The sequence below is a fragment of the Suricata suricatta genome, chromosome 13 (assembly GCF_006229205.1).
Source record: "Suricata suricatta isolate VVHF042 chromosome 13, meerkat_22Aug2017_6uvM2_HiC, whole genome shotgun sequence".
In the NCBI taxonomy this organism is placed as follows: Eukaryota; Metazoa; Chordata; class Mammalia; order Carnivora; family Herpestidae; genus Suricata; species Suricata suricatta.
Genome location: NC_043712.1, coordinates 82,505,864 through 82,529,312, shown reverse-complemented (window position 1 = coordinate 82,529,312; position 23,449 = coordinate 82,505,864). Strand labels below are relative to the sequence as shown.

General features: G+C 44.8%; 1 long non-coding RNA gene across 3 annotated transcripts in view; it reads left to right on the top strand.

Annotated features, from left to right (window-relative positions):
* The first annotated feature begins 5,239 nt into the window (after nt 1-5,239).
* The window catches only part of LOC115276196, a 28,693-nt gene continuing 10,483 nt past the window's right edge, over nt 5,240-23,449 (top strand). The window contains exons 1-4 of one of the 3 annotated variants that reach the window (XR_003901848.1): nt 5,240-5,484; nt 14,002-14,117; nt 15,995-16,177; nt 19,647-19,753. This is a non-coding gene — a long non-coding RNA (uncharacterized LOC115276196). Of the gene's footprint in view, nt 5,485-14,001; nt 14,118-15,994; nt 16,178-18,956; nt 19,133-19,409; nt 19,518-19,646; nt 19,754-23,449 lie in introns of those variants that run through there. The other 2 variants (XR_003901849.1, XR_003901850.1) reach the window with 2 other exon arrangements.

Here is a 23,449-nt window from a genome sequence, read left to right as displayed (position 1 = left end):
ACTATTATTTCCCATTCTGTTGGTTGCCTATTAGTTTTCTTGATTGTTTCCTTTGCAGTGAAGAAGCTTTTTATCTTGATGAGGTCTCAAGAGTTCATTTTTGCTTTCATTTCCCTTGCCTTTGGGGATGTGTCGAGTAGGAAATTGCTGCAGTTGAGGTCAAAGAGGTTGTTTCCTACTTTCTCCTTGGGGGTTTTGATGGTTTCCTGTCTCACATTCAGGTCCTTCAGCCATTTTGAGTTTATTTTTGTGTATGGTATAAGAAAGTGGTCTAGTTACATTCTTCTGCATGTTGCTGTCCAGTTCTCCCAGCACCACCTGCTGAAGAGGCAGTCTTTTTTCCACTGGATACTCTTTTCTGCTTTTCAAAAATTAATTGGCCGTACATTTGTGGGCCCAGTTCTGGGTTCTCTATTCTATTCCATTGGTCTATGTGTCTGTTTTTGTGCCAGTACCATACTGTCTTGATGATGACAGCTTTGTAGTAGAGGCTAAAGTCTGGGATTGTGATGCCTCCTGTTTTGGTTTTCTTCTTCAGTATAACTTTGGCTAATCAGGGTCTTTTGTGGTTCCATACAAATTTGAGGATAGTTTGTTCTAGCTTTGAGAAGAATGTTGGTGCAATTTTGATGGGGATTGCATTGAATGTGTAGATTGCTTTGGGTAGTAATGACATTTTCACAATGTTTATTCTTCCAATCCATGAGCATGGAATGTTTTTCCATTTCTTGGTGTCTTCTTCAATCTCTTTCATACGTTTTCTATAGTTTTCACCATATAGGTCTTTTACATCCTTGGTTAGGTTTACTCCTAGGTATTTTATGGTTTTTCGTGCATTTGTGAACAGGATCAGTTTCTTGATTTCTCTTTCCACTGCTTCATTATTAATGTATAGGAATGCAACTGATTTCTGTACATTGATTTTGTACCCTACAACATTACTGAATTCATTGATCAGTTCTAGAAGGCTTCTGGTGAAGTCGTTTGGGTTTTCCATGTGGAGTATCATGTCATCTGTAAAAATGTTTATTTATTTTTGAGAGAGAGAGAGAGAGCATGAGCAGGGAGGGGCAGAGAGAGAGGGAGACACAGATCCATCTGAAGCAGGCTCCAGGCTCCGAGCTATCAGCACAGAGCCCAATGCGGGGCTCAAACTCGTGAGCCGTGAGATCATGACTTGAGCCAAAGTCAGAGGCTCAACTGACTGAACCACCCAGGTGCTGCTAACATCCATGTTCTTGCTCCTATTCCCAACTGCCTCTAAGGCAGTGATTCTTATATTCGCTTTACATTGGACTGATTTGGAAAGCTTAAAAAATAGCAATGCCCAACATAGTACTGAAAAAGGACAAAACTGGAAGACTCACTACCCAGTGTCAAGACTTACGGTAAAACTTCGGTAATCAAGACTGTGTTCACGGGTGAAAAAAGAGACACATACATCACTGGAACAGAATAGAGAACCCAGAAAAAGTCCCACACAAGTAGAGTCGACTGACATTTGACAGAGGAGCAAAGGCGATACAATAGATTAAAGATGGGCCTTTCAATGAAACGCACTAGAACAACTGGCCATCCGTATGTAACATAAAATTAAAAAAAACAAACTTAATCCCAGATCTTACACTTTTATAAAAATAAACTCAAAATGGACCATAGGCCTAAATGTAATATCCGGAACTTTCAAACTGTTAGAATAAAACAAAGGAGAAAGACTATGTGACCTTGAGTTTGATGATGAGTTTGTAAATAGATGATGCAAGGCATGACTTATTAAAGAAAAATAGAAAAAGTGGACTTTGCTAAAATTAAAACTTTCTGTGAGAGCACTGTAAAGAGAAGCAAAGGACACGCTCCAGACTGGGAGAAAATATTTCCAAACACATATCCCATATCCAAACTATACAAGTGACCTTTAGAACTTGACAGTAAGAAAACAATCAAATTTTTAAATGGTTAAAAGAGCAGAACAGACACTCCACCAAAGGAGAGAAACAGATGGAAAATTAGCATGTGAGAAGATACTCAACATCGTTTGTCATTAGGGGATTGCAAATTACAACAATAATGAGATAACACTACAAATATAAGGGCAAAATTTAAAAACGACCATCAATTGCTGATAAGGACGTGAAGCAAGAAAGACGTCTCATTCACTGCTGGTGGGAGTGCAAAGTAGTGTAGATGCATTGGAAGATAGTTTGGCATTTTCTAACAAAGATAGATGTAGTCTTTATCATTCAGTGATTAAACTACCACATATTTATTGATCAGAAAACTTAAGTTATCAGTTTGAAATTTTATATCCATACAAAAAAATATGCATGGGAATGGTTACAGCAACTGTATTTATAATTCCCAAACTAGAAGCAACCAAGAGGTCCTTCAGTAGGTGAATGGGTAACAAACTCTGGTACATCTATACAATGGAATATTATTAATTTATTTTTATTTTTGAGAGACAAAGAGAGTGTGAGCAGGGGAAGGGCAGAGAGACAGGGAGACACAGAATCTGAAGCAGGCCCCAAGCTCTGAGCTGTCAGCGCAGAGGCTGATGTGGGGCTCGAACTTACGAACCATGAGATCATGCCCTGAGCCAAAGTTGGATGCTTAACTGACTGAGCCACCCAGGTACCCTTATACAGTGGAATATTATTAAAATAATAAATGCAAGGAACTATCACACTATAAGAAAGACATGAGTGAATCTTAAATGCAAGTTGCTAAGTGAAGGAAGCCAGAGTGAAAAGGCTACATATTACATGATTCAAACTCTGGATTACATGATTTATGACATTCTGAAAAAGGCAGAACAATAGAAATGATAGAAAGATCAGTGACTTCCAGGGGATTTTTTTAGGGGAAGGGGATGAATACGTGAAGCACAAAAAACTATTTAAGACACTGGAATTCTGTGTGATAGCTATAATGGTGGATATATGATTCTCTGTGCTTTACAAAACCCATAGGACTTTATAGGGCAAAGAGGAAACTTTATGCACATTTTAAATGTTATTTAGCAGATCAGAATCCCAAGATGAAGTGTAGGATTGTGACAGAACAGTGTATTATAAATATATTGAACAGCCTCGTGAAGGTGTGGAGAAGAGGTGCTGATGTAAGTAACCTTGAAAATGAGTGGAGTCTGTAAGACTAAAGGCAGAGGGAACTGCCCATTGTGCTGTGCTGTAGTTGTTAAACTTGGTTCCCTCGAGGGTCTGGGTTAACACTTCTGATACTATCTGCATACTGAAATTCATCAGTGAAATAAACAGATAGACAATAATGGGAGCCAAGTTTTTCACTGTTGAAGCAGGAAGTTAGAGAAAAGCAAGAAGAAGAGACTGGAAATATCCATGTGATATTTGGATTAAAGTTGGAGACATCAATATGGACTCATATGAGCTTAATGTAGAAGCAGACAGTTACATACAGAAGTACTTGGAGACAAGTGAATATGCATCAGTCTTTATACACACACACACACACACACACACACACACACACACACACACACACACACATAATTTAGTTGTTTTGTCAATGGAAAGAGCTCAGGAGCATTGGTACCTTTGTAGCAGTGAGCACACCCAGCACACAGATTTTGGCTTCCAATACCGTTCTTCACCAAAAGGAACAAGGACTTAGAAAAATGGCTGATTGTAGGACTGGGGTAGGAAATAGATAAGATAACCATGGAGCATCTTATGGTGCCCCAAAGTAGGAAAGAGCTCAGAAAAACAACACCACTACCACAAAGGGATACAGGTCCAACTAAAAGAACTCCCAATGGCCAAAGCTGGAACACTGGAGCAGCCAAATCAATAAAGTAGTATTGGATTGAAACCCAATGTAGAGAATAAATGAGTCTCTATGATGTAAATAAATAAATGGAGGAAAATAGACAAATTTCCTCTCTCAAAGAATTCAAAAAATTTCTCATAGATCCTAAGTCTGCAAGGAGGGGAAATATAACCTTTAAGTTTGCGTTGCGCATGGCGACTTCCTTTAAAAGAGTACAGTAAGAGAAAAGGGACAAAATACTAACTTTGTCCTGGAGAAGACTGACGAACACCAGCTCAGCTAAAAGATTAGGGTCAAGGTCACTAACGACAAGTCATGCTGACCTATGTGCCCTTGATCTGACACGATGAGAATGGGTTCATCTCAACAGTCTTCTTCCCAAAAGCACATGGTCCCAGTCTGATCCTGGGAAAAGCGTCAGACAAATCCCAGTTGAGGAACATCTGCAAAATATCTGGCCAGTACTCCTGAAAACTATCAAGGTCATCAGCAGCAGGGAAAGTCTGTGAAACTCTTGCAGCCCAGAAGAGCCTCAGGAAATATGACCACTATGTGTAATGTGGCATCCTAGATGGGATCGTGGCTTACAGCCAGCACGCTAGAAAAAACTGCGGAAATACAAAAAAAGTGTGGACTTTAGTTAATAAAACTGAATTGGTATTAGCTCAGTAATTGTAACAAGTGTACCAGACTAATATAAAATGTTAATAATAGGATAATAATAGGGGGAAACGGCTTTAAGTTATATGGCAAATGTCTGTGGACTCTTTGTAATTTTTTCCATAATCCTAAAGCCGTTCTTAAGTCAAACCTTTACTTAAAAGAATGTGCAATGCCGTGTACTCCCCTAAGATTCTGACTTCGTCTGGTGTGTGGCCTGACCCTCAAGAGCCGCCCATGTGATTTCAGTGTATCTCCAGCAAAGTGCTCTAAAGGAAAGCATGGATTTTTTCCTTTCTCCTTTCTTCTCTAATTGCAATAAATGCTCTGACCTTGTCCTTGGAAAAATAGCAGAGTGACTTAATGATTCAGGTTGTTTGACTAGAGCAGTTCTTGAAGTGTACAGCCAGTGTTCTGGAACTTGGAAAGCGATACTTTCTGTTAAGTAAAAAATGTTGTCCAAGAAGACTTAAGTACCGTAAAGAGTTTAGGAAAGTAGCGAGGGGCAGAGTGGACCAAACGAGTTGTCCGTTTCTATCTGGACACGCTGGGAATGCCTTTAATTTCCTTCTGCTGTGCTGCGCCGTGTGTACATGGCAGTAACCTGTCCCCGACCTTTTGGGTGCTGGGGGTTTGGCTTTTTAATGAGCTAGCAGGCTTATCCTCCAGTTTGGTTGTGACCCGTGAGACACGAGCGTCACGTTCTGGGGAGCGCCGCCTAAGGGCTCAGGGACTGTGAACTGAAGCGAGCCGTCTGTTTTTCTTCACAGGGAACCTGGCAGTGGACGTTCCTGGGGGTTCTCATTGGTGCTGGAGGTGATCGCTCCCCCAGTCAGTGAGGAAGGGGTCCTAGGGACCCAGCACCCAGACCAGCCTCTGAGGACACGGAGCCTGAAGAGGGTCCTCGCCTCACTCATGGACAGTCACGGTGCTCACTGGAAACGGTGAGACTGTGTTTTCAGACTTGCTATGTTTTCTTAAAGCCCTCCCAGGCCAGGAAATTGCTTCATGGACATAAAGGTATGTAAAAGGTCTATTTCCCCCCTTTATTTTTCTTCCTCAGAAATAGTCATTAGTAGAAATTTCTGCTTTTAAAAAAACCTGTTGAAATATTAACCCACCAGAAAATATTTATTGACTCTTACACTATGCTAGGCACTGAAGGTGACTCTTAAAAAAAGTAATAGTGGCCTTTCAAAAATGTTTGTTTATTCATTTCTGAGAGAAATAGTGCACAAGCAGGGGAGGGGCAGAGAGAGAGAGAGAAAGAGAAAATCCCAAGCAGGCTCCATGCTGCCAGCACAGAGCTTAATATGGGGCTCAAACTCATGAACCAAAAGATCGCGACCTGAACTGAAATCAAGAGTCAGACACTCAACCGACTGAGCCACCCAGATGCCCCCTAAGAAAAATAGTAGTGGCCTTTCATTCTTTCATCTTAGTGATGCTTGTGTGTGTGTGTCGAGTAACAGTAACTATAGATTTAAATATTTCTTAATATCTATTTTTGAGGGAGAGAGAGAGACAGAGCATGAGCAGGGGAGGAGCAGAGACAGACGGAGACACAGAATTCAAAGCAGACTCCAGGCTCTGAGCTGTCAGCTCAAAGCTTGACGCAGGGCTCGAACTCACGAACTGCAAGATCATGACCTGTGCTGAAGTCAGATACTTAAGCGACTGAGCGATCCAGGTGCCCCTGGGCACTCGAGATGTAAAAAAATAAAAAGCTAGGATCGGTTTCCTTTATTAAGTAGCCTCTGGTCCAAGAACTTAATTTCTAAGACAGAGGTTCCCAGCTGAGGATAATTTGCCTCCCAGGGGATGTTTGGCAGTGTCTGGAGGAGTGCTTGGTCAACCCTGCTGAGATGGGTGGGGAGTGCTCCTGGCATCTAATGAGTGGGGACCGGTGACACTGCTAAACGTCTTCCAGTGCACAGGACAGCCCCCAGCAGCACAGAACTATAGGCCCCGCAATGTCACCGGTGTCAAGATGAGACACCCTGCCAATCCAAGGGGTTCTTCCCTAAGAGCACACGCCAGATTCGGATTAGCAAAGCAAGCCTTAAAGCACCTCCTGCCCTCCCTCTTCCCAGTGGGCTTTGGAACACGGGAGGGTCCCTGGCTGAGGGGCGAAGAAAGGTTACTGGCCGTGCCCCCCAGGCGGGGCTTGGTGGCCCTGTTTCAGAGGATAGTCGGCAATTCTGTGTTCGGGTCCCAGCATTGTAACTGGAAACCACAGGACAGAGGGCATGTCCGGTTGAGTCTGGCTGTTCCCCAGATAACCTGAGGCTTTTCCTTTTTGTGCGGGCAGCCGGGTTCCTAGTCCGCCCCAAAGATGCCTACGGCTGTTCAGATACAGCTGACCTTTGAGCGGCACAGGTTTGAAGGGCATGGGGCCACTTCTCCGTGGATGTTTTCAGTACATGCAGGACAGGATGTGAATGTGTTTTCTCTTCCTTGTGATTCTCTTACGAGCCTTTTCTCTTCTGTAGCTTACTTTATCTGTAGATAGATAGGTCCACAAAGCTACTTGCATTACCTATCTGTAACATAGATAACATAAAATATGTGTTAATTGACTGAGTATGTTATCTGTAAAGGCTTCTGTTGACAAGTAAAGTTTTGGCAAAGTCAGTTCAAGGGTTTTTGAGTGTGTGGAAGGTCTGAACCCCTAAATCCGTGTTATTCAGGAGGCAATTGTAATATTACTGAAAGTCAATGACACTTTTAAAATGTAAACATGGTCATGCTCTTTTTCTCTCTCTCTCAAAAATAAATAAACATTTAAAAAATTTTAAAAAGGGACGCCTGGGTGGCTCAGTCAGTTAAGCATCCGATTTTGGCTTAGGCCACAATCTGACGGTTTGTCAGGTCTGGGGTGCCTGGGTGGCTCAGTGGATTAAGCATCCGGCTTTGGCTCAGGTCATGATCTTGTGGTTCCTGAGGTCAAGCCCCGTGTCGGGCTCTGTGCTGCCAGCTCACAGCCTGGAGCCAGCCTCCTTCAGATTCTGTGTGTGTCTCTCTCTCTCTCTTTGCCTCACCCCTTCTCATGCTCTGTCTTTCAGAAAATGACTAAATGTTTAAAAAATTTTTTTAAATAAGTTAAAAAATAAAATGTAAACATAGCATTGGCTCCAAAGTTGAAACTACTGTAAAAAACCTTTTTATTGTCTTACCATGTGTAAGTACTAACTATAAGTTCAAATTTTAATTTTTTAATGTTTGTTTATTTTTGAGAAAGAGAGGCAGGCAGGCTGGCAGAGTGCAAGTTTGGGAGGGGCAGAGGGAGAGGGAGACACAGATTCTGAAGCAGGCTCCAGGCTCTGAGCTGTCAGCACGGAGCCCGATGTGGGGCTTGAACTCACAAACTGCGAGATCATGACCTGATCCGAAGTCAGATGTTTAACTGACTGAGCCACCCAGGCGCCCCAACTTTAAATTTTAAATGTGGCCCTGAAACCACGCTGGTCAATATTGCCATGAGCCACATGTGGCTCTTTAAAATTTTTAAATTCATTCCGCAGCCACACCAGTCATATTAAGAGTACCCAGTAGCCACATGTACCTCCTGGCTATTGAACTGGACAGTGTGGACAAAGAACATTTCGGTCATCACATGAAGTTCTACTGAGCAACACTGCCTTCTAAGCCACTTCTCAGGATCCTTGCCAGTGTACACAGTTACTGCTACAGAAGGCTTCTTTTCTAGCAGCTGAGGTCCCAGGGAAATGCTCTGCATCATCTCGTCATTGTCTGTCAGAAAGACAGACGTGTTCTGCTGCGAGGGACCGTCTTGTGTCAGACATGCAGTTTGGGGAAGGGCTTCTGTAATGGATGTTGGGTAATGTATCAGAGGATTGAAACTGACTTTCCAGAAGACGTAACGATGTAAATTTCAAGTAGATAACCTCTATAAGGCATTTCTGATCTAAGTCAAGTGTGTACTGTTAAATATTAATTCCATTAAGGTATGTCAGCAGGGAATTAAGATATGTGACCCAAATATATTTCTTTCTAGTAATTGAGTGTAATAGCGAACTAACGCTCTGTGGATCTTAACCAGGGATAAGCCAGGGAGGAGGGAAGAACAGAAAGACCCGGGAGCTCCTGCAAAATGCATAGTCTGCCCCCACGCAGGGTTTGCCAGAATGGTGGGGCAGGTGGCTGGGGAGGGAAGGTCTCGTCTGTTGTATATTTTGAAAACGTTCCCCGTGTAACTGCACGGTACCCATTCCAGGTGAGCATTGTTTAGAGATATTAAAGATAAATAATTTATGTGCCGCTTTTCCCTTGTATGATCAGGGAGGGATGTGACTTTAAAAAGACCTCTGGGCTCCACGTCTGGATAGAATTCTGTGCTCTTCGGGGGAGCCCGTTCTCTCTCAGTGTCCCTCTTTCAAAAGACCCACTGGCTGTTCCTGGCTACCCCTCCCCCTAGGACATTTAGAATGTTCCGCTGGGTTTAGAACAACTGCTTGGGGCATTTCCTTCTGGTATCCAGTATCTGTCTCCAACAAACTGGTGTAAGCTGTGGATGACATCCTGTTCTTGGATGCATTTTCCTATCACTGCCTGAAGTGACCATACGGTGTGCTGCTGATCAAACAGGTGTCCCCTGCCCAGAGGATGCGGTGGCCAGAGAGGACACTCAGGTAAGGAACTTCAGGGGCCCCAGTGTATTTTTTTTTTTGCTCAGGTCAAAGGGAATGCCTTCCACAGGAAGGTGGGCAGTGGGTGTGTGAGCAAGGTTAACCATGTTGTCGAAAAATACCCCTCATGCCTCTGTTTACATTGAGAGTTCAGAGTTTGGTCCTAGACTTTGGTTCATTTTTGTTGAGATTGGAAGGCTGTTATTAACTATAGAGAAGTCGAACAGTCCATCAGATTGAGAGCCAGCTCTGATGATGGACAGAGACTTCAACACCCTAATCCCAACCCTTTTTAAAACGGGAATTTCAGGGGTGCCTGGGTGGCTCAGTTGGTTGAGCGACCGACTCTTGATTTTGGCTCAGGTCATGATCCTGGGGTTGTAGGATTGAGTTCTACATTAGGCTCTGTGCTGAGTGTGGAGCCTGCTTCAGATTGATTCATTCTCTCTCTGTCTCTCTCTCTCTCTTCCTCCCCCTGTCCTTCTCTCTATAATAAAAAAAGGAAATAAACGGGAATTTCACTCCAATTTTCAAGGCATATTCGCCCTAAAGGGACTTTAGTGTGCTTTTCACTTTCATTTTTCCTGTTAATGCATTTAGTTAGTTAGTTTATTTAATTGGGGGGAGGGCAGAGAGAGAGAGAATTCCAAGTAGGATCCACAGTGTCAGTGAGGATTCCTATGTGGGCCTCGACCTCATGAACCATGAGATCATGATCTGAATCGAAATCAAGAGTTGGATGCTTAACCCACTGAGCCACCCAGGCGCCCCAGTGCATATAAAATAGCCCTACTCCAGTCCATATTTTCTTGATCCTTGGGTTCAGACTTTCCTTTGGCAGAAATCCAGTTTGCCCTATGATAAGTAATATGCTGATCACTTGGGATTTTAAACACATAAGGTGGACTCCTATCACTGGGAACCTATCCAGAATATAAAGTCCTTTTGGCAGCATGTTGCACAACATATGACATAAACAAAAATCTCCCAGCACCCCCGGCAAATGTCCAATCCTAGCTTCCTGCATCTCTTTAGGGCAACAGAACTGTCGGTTGTGAGAGTGAAAAGAAGGTATGAAATCAGGAGAGAGGAACAGACTGTAAACCAGCGGGTTTCGTTTCTTCTCTAGAGTCCTTGTGGTTGCTTCTCCTTTGGGTCTGCCAGGCCTGGAGGCATCAGGGGTGTGAAAGGCTCTAAGATAGTGGAAGCCCATTGGGGTTTGTCTTTTTAGAATACCCAACTAAAAGGGGAAGGAGTATCTTAAAGCATGTATGGTTTTGGCTTAAGAATTTCAGTAATCTCTTGGCAGGAAGGAGGAAAGGGAGGGAGAGAGGGAGACGGAGGAAGGATGGATGGAAGGAAGGAGGAAAGGAAGAGAGGGAGGATGGATGGATGAGCGAAAGGGGGATGGATGGGAAGAAGAGAGGAAGGATGCAATGGAAGGGAGGGTAGATGGGAAGGAGAGAAGCTGGAAGGAAGGACAGGAAAAGAACTGTATAGTAGCTTGCTGAAATGACATCATTCATTAGCAAATATAACTGTTATGCACCAGACACTATGGTAGGTTGTGGCCACGTGGCATGATAAAAATTATATTTGGGCTTTGTCCCCATTTGGTCTTTGTCCCCATTCTCAGCACAGAGCTCCTAAAATCCTTGGAATTGTGTTCCTTTGGCAGCACTATACCAAGATCCTTGGAATTTCCTGAGTGATACGTGTCTTGTGTGTGCTAAAGAGGTGACTATATATGGGTCCTTAGATAGCTTCAGGATGGGAACCCACCAGTGAGAGAGGTCGAACTATCATCCTGGCCTCCAACCCCAAGCAGAAAAGAGGGGCAGGAGGTTTAGTTCCCTCCCAAGGGGCCAGTGATTTAGGAAATCATGCCTACATGATGCAGCTTCCATAACATCTATGAAACAGTGAGGCTAGAGGTGCATTGAGGTTGGTCAAGACATTGATTTGCTTGGAGGGTGGAGATGCAGAGAAGGCAAGAAATTCTGGATACCCCTGCACCCCCACTGCCCCTAGGTACATTGCCCAGTGCCCCTCTTTCATTGGGCCCCTCCTGAGTTCTATCCTTTATAATAAAACTGTAATAGGAAGTAAAGTGCTTTCCTGAGTCCTAGCAAATCACTGGACCTGAGTGGGAGTCATGGGACCTTAACGCATACAAGCACAGTTCACGGAAATGCCGGGTTTATGTTTGTCTGGTAGGTTGATTTTTGTTTTAATATGGTTGATGCTAAACTAGCCATTCAGCTGCTGCTTAAGAAGGTCGCCGTGGTTAATGATGATAAAGTCACTTGCATAGAATGCTTCTCTCGGTAGTTCCTTTGGTGGGTGCGTGTACATTCAGGGAGGGAAAGAGCAGGGGAATGGGGACATCAGTTGTTTAATAGCGTTTGGAATTGCAATGTCAGTTGCCAAAATGTTCTTCTTACCCATTACAATTCTGGCATGAATACTATATTCCAGGCTTTGAAGATGCAGGAATAGCCCAGGATTTATACCAGCACGATACATGCTGATGAGAGACTGACAAATGTTGCAGGAAGTCATTGTCATTAACTTCTTGGATTGGTGAGATAGAACCGGAGAGGAGCACTGGGAAGTTCCATAGCTGTGCCTAGAACATGTTTCCTTTCGTGACCAGCATTCATTTGTCACTGACCTTTTCACGGGAGCCCATCCCAGTGCCTCCCCCTAAAATCTGTCACAGGCCATGCTTTCCAGTTGATGAATGTCTGGTAAAAAGATACACATTTGTAAGTTTGTGGTCTTTCCGAGAGTTACTTTGAGCCTCTTTCTTCCTTCTTTTGCTTCCAAAAGCCATTACTGAACTATAAATCAGAATGGCCACACCAGACTATCAGAGATGGTTTCTTTTTTTTTTTTATGTTTCAACAAATAATCTTTAATGATGTCACTTTTTGAATGGAACTCTGCTTAGAAACATAACCTAAGAAAATGGAGGAGGGCACTTGTGGGGAAGAGCACTGGGTGTTGTATATGGAAACCAATCCGACAACAAACTATTAAAAAAAAAAACTGAAAAAAAAGCTCCTACAAGTAAATATAACTTAAAAGAAAACTAATAAAATAATGAGCAAAAATTAAAAAAAAGAAAATAGTACCCATTAAAACTAGAAATTATTCTCTTTATACGGTATTACTAGTTTGAGTCACAAGAAGTGTGGTTTCTGAAGGTCAGAATGTTTGAATATCACCATTTTCTAACGATTCAACCCAATTATTTAACACTCACTCTGAGTCTCAAATAGTGAGTAAATGTCAGATAGGTCAAAACATGAGTTAGATTTTAACTATACTTGTACTTTTTTTTATTAGTTTCTCTAGACCTAATTTACTTTTTTTAAATAGTTTATTGTCAAATTGGTTACCATATAACACCCAGTGCTCTTCCCCACAAGTGCTCTCCTCCATCACCACCACCTCTTTTTTCCTCCCCCTCCCCCTTCAACCCTCAGTTCTTTTCAACACGTATATATCGATCTGTAGATAAGAGGGAAAGCTTTTCTCGAAAGACAATATATGATTACATCTCAAGGGAATTGGTAAGAGGCACCTTCATCCTTGATCATTAACCTTCAGAGATAAAAGCAATTTCCAAGGTCATTTGCCCCCTAATGCTGTAGGAGGGGAAACTGAGGCCCAGAGATGTGAGATCGGAGACTTCCCTGGGAACAGAGCTTATGTTCTTATATCGGGGCTGCCGTGACAGAGGACCACACACTGAGTGACATAAACAACAGAAATTTATTGTCTCCTACTTCTGGTAGCCAGAAGTTGAACATCAAGTTGTGGGTAGGATTGGGTCCTTGGCCTTGACAATGGCTGTCTTCTCCTCATGTTTAGTCACATCATCATGACAGAATGATTTGAGGAGAATTAAATGCAGGCTTGACAATGGTTCTACCAAAGTCTCATCATGGGGCATCTAGAAGGAAAGGAGTGTCTGTCCAAATCTTCTCTTTTTACAAGTACACCAGTAAGCTTGGAGTAGGGCCCATCCTCATGATTTCACTTTAACGCGATTACCTCCATAAAGACCCTATTTCCAAAATGAAGTCACATTCCAACGTGCTGGTGTTGAGGACTCCAGCATGTGAATTGGGGGGTAAGACGATTCAACCCAAACATGAGCTGCCTTTATAAACAGTACCTAGAACCTCAGTCTTTCGAGGCCCTTGTCCACTTTTTCCCCTCTTGCACCATGTGCCCTTTCGTATTCATATCCTCATCCCCACGGAGGAGACATTTCCTTTTTGCAGAGGGGGAGGATCCAAGGGTGTGGTCAGAACCTCCAATTTTCTCAGAAATTTCAAGTGATCCAATTTAGGAGACTCTCAGGTCAAGGTAAGTTCAGAGGAGGGAGGATTCGTACTAACACAGCCCAAAAAAGAATCTTCTCGGGGACAAGCAGTGAGTTTTTTAGTATTCTGTGGCTGATGGTGTTGAACCTTTGGAGCAAGAGGGGAAGCTCTCCCAGACGTACTCCATAAACTGCAGCTGAGGCTGTCACAGTGAGGATAAACGTGTTTGTCAGTGATTTTCCTCTCTGATGTGGAGCTCTGTTCCAGGGAAGCAAACTTTCCTTCTGCATGTCCCACGATGAAGCTTTGCTCGAACCGTGGCCAATCCTGCATTTAATTCTCCTAAAATCCTTCTGTCCGTGTCGAGATGCTAAAAGCATCTAAAGGTTACGAGGGAGCCCTGCCAAGTGGTGTTTTAGAGAAGACAGATCTAAACAAGACAAATTAAAAAATAATAATAAAAACTTAAAAGGTTTTAGCTTGTGTTCCATGTCCCCAAGGTCAGTGTGGCTTGCTGCCCCTTGGGTTAATGAAGATTGCTTTCATTAAAGGTTGGAACAGAAGACAAATGACAGGTGCTGGCTCTTGCATGATGACCACGTTCTCCCTCTCATGATGGGTACACCGTCTTCATTTTGAAACCGAGAAAAACATCATCAGCTCCAAGGTACTCCCTTTTAGACCAAGATGCTTTTCACCCAGGGAAGCATCGGTGATGTCGACTCTGACCCAGTGGACTAAGGAGCCATCCTAACTATCTAGTACCTACACCAGGGCACACTTAAGTCTGGACAAGGCTTGCTTAACCAAGTCACAGAAGCTGCCTCTTGTCACTGAAACGAGGTAGTCATTTCTAGGACTTGCTCTCTATATTCCTGTGATTCTCAGTGTTTCCCAAAGCATCACCAGCCTTTCAGAATAAGCCAAGGAAAAAATTTCTGTGTTTAAACAAATTTGGAAGATGTCACATTCTACATTCCTCTCTTAGCTATTCATCATGCATATTGGAATTTTTTTAAATGTTTACTTATCTATTTTTGAGAGAGTGCAGAGCAGGGGCAGAGAGAGGGAGAAAGAGAATTGCAAGGGGCTCCACACTGCCAGCACAGAGCCCATTATAGGACTTGAACCCACAAACCATGAGATCATAACTTGAGCTGAAACCAAGAGTCAGACTCATCATGCATATTGGAATATCAAAGGCTTTGGCGATGCCTTGAGATGAAGAAGCCATTTAACTTTGTTTAATCAGGTGTTTGCAGAGTCATCTGACCATGGGACCATTTGTTCATGTAAAACCTATAAGTTGTATGCAATGCAGTTTTGACAAATACGGTCTAAGATTTACCTAAGTTGAAGAGATCTATTGAAGCACCTTGTACGTACTGGGCAAGATCAAGTTTGTAGATGATCGAGCAAGAGCTCTGCAGAGATATCCCTATAGACACTCATGTGACAGTCCTTATACTCGCCCACAAAAGATTCCTTGTGGCTTTTGGCAGGGATGAAACACGAGGCTGGGCTGGCCAGGCTTTTCATTCATTTGGTTCTTTCTTGATTGTGAGGGTGAGGATTGTGACTGTGGTGTGTGTGTGGCCTGGATAATCAGATGGCTAACAAAAGAAAAAAAGTATCAGGATGACAATCAGAAAGCATGAAGTGTTTCTGACCTTTATTATTAGATCTGTGATGTGACATCTCACAGTTATGTCCCTCTGCTGGTCAGAGTGGGTGTGACTGCAGAGCCCGGTATCCCTCTACCATAAGGCGACCTTCCATACCCAGCAGACCTCTCTGGACACTTGGGACCTCAGCAGAGCTGTCTGAAGGTGAAGGTGAAGAGGAGGAGGAGGAGGAGGGGGTTGTCAGGCTGATGACATAATGTCTAAGTGTTTGGGTCACCTCGGGAGGAGCAGAGTGTTGGGTAAAAAGGGCTGCATCATGGCTGAGAGAGATGTGAATGGATTGTCGATGCCCTACGACAGCCATGCACCGCAGCCTGATTGGCTGGGTACAATGCTCGTAGTTAGATGCTCTTATAACAGAGACCCTCAGAAATGACCTTGAGCTAGCTTAAGGAAAAAAGAAAATATTTTGGGTAGGTGTTTGAACAAACAGTGGAATTAAAACAATTTGAACAGCTACATCTTAAGAAAGTTCAGAAGCATGACAGTTCAAGGGATCTGCTTTTAACTCTGTTTCTGCGAGTGTCAGCTCTCTTTTGGGTACACGTCGACTCTGGTCCATTTAGATAGGACATATCTACCTGTTCGGGAGAGAGTGGCAATACCTTGATCTCGAGAAAAATCGGTCCTCTCTCCAGCCCCAGGGGATGAATGGTGACAGTCTAAACCAGCCACAGTAATGTAATTTCCCTTTGTCAGTAACTGGTCCAGTGGTGGCCATAGGATCCAAGACTAAAGGAACATGTAATAGAAAGAGGCTGGATTGTGGATGCTGGAGAAGCTGTGGTCTTCTTGGTCACGAGGAATGACAGAATCTTGCAACATGGCTCTTTCTTCCTTTGCTTTGCTCCTTCTCTAGCATTCAGACACGATGCTTGGTGATGCAGCAGCCATGTGGTGACCACGAAGTGACAAGCACCAGATGAAAGTTGTGCGCTAGGAACAGAGGGTGCAGAGGAGAAAGAGCAAGGTCCTTCTCTGGTGAAGCCGCCACACTGACCGGACACTGGACCGAACACCTCCGGATTCGTGCTTATGTGTTGTATGCAATGCATTTTTCTACCTAATATACTTGCAACCAAAATCACTTCTAGGTGAAAAGTTAGGTAGTATAAATACAGATGGTGGGAGCCAAGTCCCCACGATCAGAGCGGGAGTCTCAGATCTTTAAGGAAAAGATCCTCAAAACTGTCTATGGAGGCTGCCCCAGAGGCTTGAGATCTCACCATGACCGCAGAGCCAGTGCCCACCTGTCCTAGACAGAATTAATCAACTCGTTAATTAACTAATTGTACTGATTTTATTGGTCCCTTGCTATCTGCTAGATATTTTTCCAGGTGCTGGGGATGGACTGGAGAAGACAGAGAGGGGACTGGCTCTCATTAAGCTGACATTCTAAATGGAAAATAGGCACTAAACAAGAATAATAAACTGAGGGCGTCCTTTGGGAGAACGTGAGGTGCTGTATGAAATGGGAAAGGAGTGTGGCGATGGGAACCGATGGGAGGTGTGCTCGGGGCAAGCCTGAGATGGCGATATTTGAAGTGCAAGTTGAGTTGCAGAAAGGAGCCAGCTGTGTGAGAAGAGACCCAGGCTCCAGGAGGGAGGGGGGTGCAGAGCCCTGGGCAGGGGCGAGCATATCCACCGGAGACACAGAATGCATCCTTAACAGGTGTCCCCTGGGCCCCCCGTGTTCACCTCATGCCAACCTGTCACGCCGCTGGGCTCTCTGGCTTGTGATGCATCTCGAGGCTGCAACAGGGTCTCTGGGGGCCTGAGTGACCTTCCCCATTGCCTCTGCTTCAGGCTATGAGAGTCCAGTGGCCGGGACAGCCAGGAGGGCCTGTGTAATAGACTGTAATCAGAGTGACTGCTGTCCTTTCCCTTTATGAACAGACCCGTCATGCTCAGCCACAGCACTGGGCCTCCCCTGGGGCTTGGCTTCCTTTGGAAAGGGGTCAACCCCATTCTGGAAGGACTGACCTAGTGTTCAGAGAACTCACAGCTGCTCCAGTTACGCTCACCATACTGGATGGAAAGACCAATGCAGAGAAGTAGGAAGCCTGGTGCCTCCCCCTCACCCTGACCAGCTGTGAGTCCCAGCCTGCCAAAGCTGGTCAGACCTGACTTCATTGTCTTTTTTTTTTTTTTAATGTTTATTTTTGAGAGAGACCGAGCATAAATGGGGAGGGGCAGAGCGAGAGGAAGACACAGAATCTGAAGCAGGCTCCAGGCTCTGAGCTGTCAGCACAGAGCCCGACGCAGGGCTTGACCTCAGGAACCACAGATCATAACCTGAGCTAAAGTCAGACACTTAACCGACTGAGCCACCCAGGCTCCCCAGACGTGACATCATTTGCAAGTGATGCTTATCAGTGAAGCCGTCCCCTGAGGTCACAGGACTAGGAGCTTCCCCAGAGGTCCTCCTGCACGGCACTTCCTGGTGTATCTGTCAGTTTCCAGAACAAAAGTGCAGATGCCTCCACCCCAGCTTCTGGCTGGGTGCCAGAGAAATGAGATGTTCAGCTAGTTCTAACAGAGAATCCAGTTCTTTTTCTCTAACACTTGAACTTGGAGGTGGTTAGAATCACTGTCATGATTTCCCTGGGCTGTTAGGTTTCCTCCAGGGTCCTGGTCATGAGGTGGCCCCCAGGGATGTAAGGATTGTTCACCTTACGAGGGCAAGTGGGCCAGGGAGGGCCCAGACTACCATGTTGAAACCTGGTCCACTTCTCCTAGTTCTGAGACCAGTCCCAAAATATCAAAATTGGAAGCCACTTTGGTGATTAAAGACGTCCTTTTATAGATGGGGAGAAAGGGGGAATGGTCTGACCAAGGTTAATATTCATAGTACGCAGGAAGGCGCTTTGGGACCCACGTGGATCTTTCTTCAATGTTGACAGCATCTTGTAACGTGCTGCCTTGACCTTAGAGAACAAAGAATAAAACCGCACGTATTAACGATGTGTATAAAGCTCCCCGTGCCTCCGTCTGGTGTGACATCTCTTCCTATGTGGTGGGCATTTTCTCATCTCACAGCCCAGGAAAGTGAGTGGGATGAATCCGTTTAGTAGTAGGTGGCAAAACTCAACTCCAGCCTGGGCCTTCTGGTTTTTATTTAATGGCATTCCAAGTTCATCTCCACTTTTATCCTTAGGGGAGTGGGGGGCAGAGCAGAAGTTAGCCATAACTCAGGCTGAGTGGGGTGCACAGCAGGTGTTCTAGGGAGAGGGCTCTGATTTTTAGGGAACTACCTCCCCTTTCAGCCCCCGGAGCTGAGGCAGGGCCCCATGGATCCTAACGTAACTCAGTGCTGTCATCTCAAAAGTTGCCTCCACTTGGTTAAATGCCACCTCCCGGACACAGTGGGGCATGTAAAAGCCCAGTCCATTAATTAGGACCCATGGGCTCCGTCCAAATCTTTACTCCAGCACTGACTCTGGGTGACCAGAGCCATCTGTCACTCAACCTTGTGCTGCCTCAATTTTCTTAGCTGTAAAATGGGGCTAGCAGGAGTACCTTCCTGGAAAGTTGGTAAAAGAGGTAAAGCATTGAAAAAAGGAAAGTGCTCAGTAAACCATCCAGTGCTGCCCCGTTTGCTCACCACACAGCAGAAAGAACTCTGCCACAGAATTCTGCATTTTCTCCAGCAGTCTGAAAAGAGTTAGTTCACAGTTCCTGATGACGGGGGTGAGAAGTATCTACAAGATACAGTCATGTGCCGCTCCCAGCTTGACTCTGGAGAGTGATCTGCTCCAGGCCCTCTACTACAAGGGTATTTTCTTTTTCTGTCACTGTCACCCCTGCAACAGCAGAAGGTTCTGGCTCGCCCACCGGAAAAGCTAAGGCTCGCCTGGAAGTTACGCTTACAGGATAAAGAGAAGTCATAGCCTCTTATGTAACTTGAAGACTAGGAAAGGTCCAGTGATAAACACCAGTGCCTGAACTTTTCCCAAGTGTGATCAATCCCTGGTACGACCCTCCAGTCCTTGGCAAGGTACCCTTCGTTTTTTGTAGACCAGGAAAAAAGTTAACGAACTCGCTTTTGTTGGATTGTGGATTCATGTCTGAAGGCTGTAAAAAGGGTACTGTTTCAAGTTAGTCCTATCATATGAAATACACCCTGTTTGCTTAAGGTTTCTCAGTAATAATCTGACTTTAATTTGATCGCTACCTGTAAATCTGTATATTTCCTCACACAGAACAGATTCTCCCTCCCCTTTCTCTCTCTCTCTCTCTCTCTCTCTTGCTTATACTTTTTTGTTTAGATCATCTCTCTACTGACCTTTCAGTGGCTCAGCATTTTTTCCCCCCAATGCACGAGCGAGGCTGGAAAACAGAGCCAAGACACAAACTGTGAATCAGCCGCTCAGCCTCGCATAGTGAGTGCGCCGTGTGCTATTTCTGGCCGGAGCAGATGTGGCCTTGGTGGGCTGTGGGAAATAGTATCTCTCAGGTAAAAATGAAGTATGAGGGTGAGGACCAAAATGATGCATATCCTTCATGTGCAGACAGATCATGAACTGGGAGCCCTGTGGAAAGACAAGTGCATCGGGAACCAAGGTCTGGCCCTGGACTTCTCCCAGGTGACCCTGCCCCCAACAGCCATCTGGACTCGGTGAGTACATGTGACTGACAAATACATTTTTTTCATGTTTGTTTATTCATTTTGAGGGAGAGCGAGCAGGAGGAGAGCAGCAGAGAGATGGAGACAGGCTCCATGCTGTCAGTGCAGAGCCCGATGCACGGGCTCAAACCCGCGAACTGTGAGATCATAACCCGAGCTGAAACCAAAAGTGGGATGCTTAATTGTATGAATCACCCAGACACCCCTACAAATACATTTTTTTAATTTTATTTTCTTTTGTTTCTGAGACAGAGACAGAGTATGCGTGGGGGAGGGGCAGAGAGCGAGGGGGAGACACAACCGGAAGCAGGCTCCAGGCTCTGAGCTGTCAGCACAGAGCCTGATGCGGGGTTCGAACCCACGAACTGTGAGATCATGACCTGAGCTGAACTCAGGTGCTAAACCAACTGAGCCACTCAGGTGCCCCTGTTTTTTTGTTTTGTTTTGTTTTGATTTTTAATCAAGGGAAGAATAGGGCGAACACAGTAATGAAACTGTGTGCCACCATTGAGTTCTGGGCTATCCTAACATTTTGACCAGCTCACTTCAGACCTAGTTGAGTACTTTGTGGATTCCTTCTTGATTCCCTTTGCCTTCCTCCAGTCCCCAAGACAAACGCGGCCTTGAATCTGCATACTTGCATACATCTTCTGTGAACACCTGCATCTCTCAGCAGTCGGCACCGCCTGCATTCTGCATGTTTGAAAACTTTAAATAAAAGGAAGCACACTGTATATGTTGTGCAGCTTGTTCTTTTTGTTTAATTTAGCATTAGATTTCAGCAACATAGCTCTGATCCGTTCATTTTAACTACTCTGTGTTACGGTGTTTCATGAACACACGACCATTCTCTTGTTGAGCAATTAGATAAGCAACGCTTCAGTTAGGATTCTTCCCCATGTCCTATGCCCACATACGAAAGTTTCTCTAAGATAACGCTTTTTCAAAATGTTCTGTCTACACCCACAGTTAAGGACATACTGTGCATGGAAACCTCGCATATATATACACTATGTTTGTGTCTATGCGTATGTGTGGAATAAAAGTTCCTCAAAATAATACTCTTATTTTCTATTCATTTATAATCCACTTTAGGCTGCTCTAAAAAAAATACACTGGTTGCAATTTACTAAAGTGATCCTCTGACCCGTCTCCACTGAGAATTGGATCCACACTATTCTGGGATCTGTACCTACACGTGGAATTTCTGGGTCATAGGTTAGACCCATTTTCAAAGTGAGGAGTTTTTGTCTTTGAGACTTTTTTTTATGCACTAAGATGAGTATTTGCATACAGCTAGCATCCTAGCTAAAGGAGGCTTTCTAGCATTCTAGAAGGAGGCTTTTCAGGTTATTCTATATGTCCTATGTCTGGAAATGGAAGTCCTGTTTTAATTTCCTGAGCTTTAATTTTGCATCGGTCATAAGATGCCAAAACAAAACCAAAATGCTGGACTTTGCCGTAGTTGGCAAACTGCTTTCTCTTCAGCCCCGGGGTCCTGGGGAGACTTGAGAGCCTGCCACACGTGTGCCAGCAGGGAATGGGGGTCAGAGCAGGGAAAAGAAGGTGTGCAGCTTGAAAATATGGTTTTTGAAATGTTTCTTTTGGAGGGAGCACAAGTGGGGGAGGGGCAGAGAGAAGGGGACAGAGGATTTGAAGCGGGCTCTGTGCTGACAGCAGTGAGCCCCATGTGGGGCTCGAAGTCACAAACCATGAGATCATGTCGGATGCTCAACCAACCAGCCACTTGGGTGACCCAGTTTGAAAACATTCTTAAGTGATGGGTTTAGATGCTCTGCACGGCTCTTTCCAGACCTGAACTTGAATGAAAATAACTTTGGAGTCCCTGGACCATTGGAACCAGAGCTAAAGAACGTGGCACTTGGGGGTACATGGCTCTGGTAAGCGGTGCTGGCCCTCCTGTCGCTCTAGGAGCTGACGTGGACAGGGTGCGGTGGGTCCTGGACGGCAGTGGCCTTGGGGCTCTCTCCAGATGGGGCTCTTGTTTCTCTTCTGTCCTAGAGGCTCATCCACAGGAGGCTGCTCTGAAAATCTCTTCTGTTTTCATTAGGTTCGTTTATTCAGTGACAAAGGGCATAAGGTACATTTTTCTGAGCTCCATTTCTGCTGTACCATGTTCACAATGAAGGCCATTTGCTCAGCAGGGCACGCATACAGTTAATCATGATCTCCGCAGAGATGGAATTTTATTATCGGTTTAATGAAACTCTTGAGCTCCTCACAGGCTTATTTTTGCCTTCCCAAGTACAGTGAGGGCATTAAAAAAAGAGAAAAGACCAGCAAAGAAAGCCGGGTAGTAAGCTGGTAGTGAAGTGACCTCAGGCTGGGCAGATGGTAATGGATGTGGACTTGTGGATTCCTTCCTTCACGGGCTTGCTCTCGGTCCGGGGCTCTCTGCCTCCGTCTCCTCCTTGGGCCTGGATGACGGCCTCTCTCAGATCCCGGCCCCTCTCTGCAATCCATCCTGCCTGCACTTCATCTTCCTAAATCCCTGTTTTCATCACCTCACACCCATGCTGAGAAACTCTCCCGGGATCTTCTCCACGGCTGCCTGTTTTCAAGGCTTCTCCTCATCTATTCCTTCCTTACCTCTCCGACTTTATTTCCTTTGCCAGATGTGCTTCTGATTCCTGCGGTTTAGAGATAACGGGATTTTTGTACGCACATCACCCCCCACCCCCGAAATTTGAAGTCTGCCTCACTTTGCTGCAGCACAGTTGAGCCTAGTTGATCTACACAAAAGCACACATCAGAGATTGCTTCCGTCGTGTGCAGGGCAGCAGGACTGGGGGCCCTCTGGGGAGAGGGGGTGCAGGGAAGCAGGGTACACCCCTCTGCCTCATACGGTGAAAGCGGACCACTGAGAAAGGTGACTTTACTCCCTGAAGTCGCTTGTGGAAATTGCTGCCGGTTTGACAAGACAGGCAGAATGCAACCAGCTTAGAAGGCAAACAGGAGAGATATTAAATTTTAAGACAGGGAGCACTGGTTGAAATGAAAACCTTTGAAAATGGCAAAATTCAGCAGGTCACTGAGCCCTGGAGAAGATGACGGTGGGGGCTGGTGAAGGAGACTCTGGGGCAGGCTTACCTCATCTCCAGATCCATTCTTTTCAACTTTTTCTTTATCGTGGGGTGAGCGCGCGCGTGTGTGTGTGTGCGTGCGCGCATGTGTGCGTGTGGAGTGGCCATTTCCATTGTTTTTCTAGAACGATCTCCGGAAATCCTCATTTTTCCACTTAGCAGCTGTATGAGTCGGGGCAAGTTTCTTTACCCATAAAGTAGAAGTAATAATAGAACACAGTTATATGGATTTGTTGTGAGGGCTAAATGAGATACTGCCTCTCAAGAGCACAGGAGCGCCCGAGTGGCTCAGTCAGTCAGTTGAGCATCAACTCTTGATATCAGCTCCATCTTGATCTCAGGGTTCTGAGTTCAACCCCACCTTGGGCTTCACATTGGATGTGAAGCCTACTTGATAGATAGATTGATTGATTGATTGATAGATACATAGCACAGAACAGATAAAATATTAGCTATTATTCTTATTGTTGTAATTATTACAAGTATGTATCTTAATCTGAGCATCCGATTCTACCGTCTCTCAAGATGCCTTCAGGTCACTTTAGTAAACGTTTACTGAGTGCTCAGTACCTCGTGGGCACTG